Source organism: Solanum tuberosum, unplaced genomic scaffold, assembly GCF_000226075.1.
Source record: "Solanum tuberosum cultivar DM 1-3 516 R44 unplaced genomic scaffold, SolTub_3.0 scf00515, whole genome shotgun sequence".
Classification (NCBI taxonomy): domain Eukaryota; kingdom Viridiplantae; phylum Streptophyta; class Magnoliopsida; order Solanales; family Solanaceae; genus Solanum; species Solanum tuberosum.
Window position 1 is genome coordinate 1 of NW_006239462.1, and position 1,222 is coordinate 1,222.

Sequence of the window (1,222 nt, forward strand, 5' to 3'; positions counted from 1 at the left end):
ATTTGAAAAACCATTTACACCAAAAATACCAAAAGACTCATTGATTATATCACCACAAACCTCAAAGTATGCAGAAAGCCTAAACAAAGACAAAAAATTTATAACCATATCACACAAACCTATATTAGGAATATACACAAAATCCAAACATATTTGAATCTTAATCCCAGATCTAACACCACTAAAGAACCAACCCAAGATTATTTAACCAAAAATTACAAGGGTATAATAAGTTGATAGCTCAACCAAAAACTAAAGCAAATTTAGTTAAAACCTGTTACAACTATGGATTATTAAGTACAGTTTATACATACGATGGAGAAGAACTAAGTGGTATACCGGAGATACACAGAGCATTCATAACCTATAAAAGAGTAACAAAAGGCAATCTATTTTATGTAAAGCTTTATGCGGCCCGACAGAGATACTATACGATGAAATAAAACCAATAATACAAGTTGTAAAAATAGGATTAATCAGAGATATGATAATTCCAGAAGATATCGGAACAACAACTGAAAATACAAGAAATTGAGATACCAAGTTTCTATGCTAATAAGAGAATAATTGGTATGTCAACAATTATCCAAGAACTAGCAAATAATTATCTAAATGGGAATGCAATATGGAGTTATTATTCACGAGACTAACTTATGATATATTCAAACTCAAGGGAGCTAAGGCAAGCAGATATGGACGAAGTACAAAAAATGGGTATTATCTCTACTCAAACCAGAAGAACAACCTATTACCAGAGCATTAAAGAAGGGATTCATCTCAAATGAACTATTAACCAGATATTGCAAACTAATTGGATACAAATATCCAGATCATATATGTTCAAAATGCAATGGAGAAGATAATGTAATCCCCGATGTCCAGCTGGAATGATAAAATAAAAGAAGATAGAGACGGAAAAGAGATAAGATAAAGAGAAGAAGACAAAGAAGATAAAGACAAAGAGATAAAAGAAGGCACAAAAACGTGTTTGCCAACAAAGCCACACAAAGCCAAAAGTAGATATAAATTATTATGTAAAAGTCTTAAAGTGTACAGTAGTAGTCAATTTATTATTATTAGGTACAAATTGGTAGAGTAAATTAGTCAACATATGCATGTGCATTATTAAAGTAGTATTGACAAGTGTAAAGTATGGTAGGTGGTATATATTATTGAGTAGACAAGTGTAAAAGTAGTGGGTAGGGATGATTGTAAAGTAAGT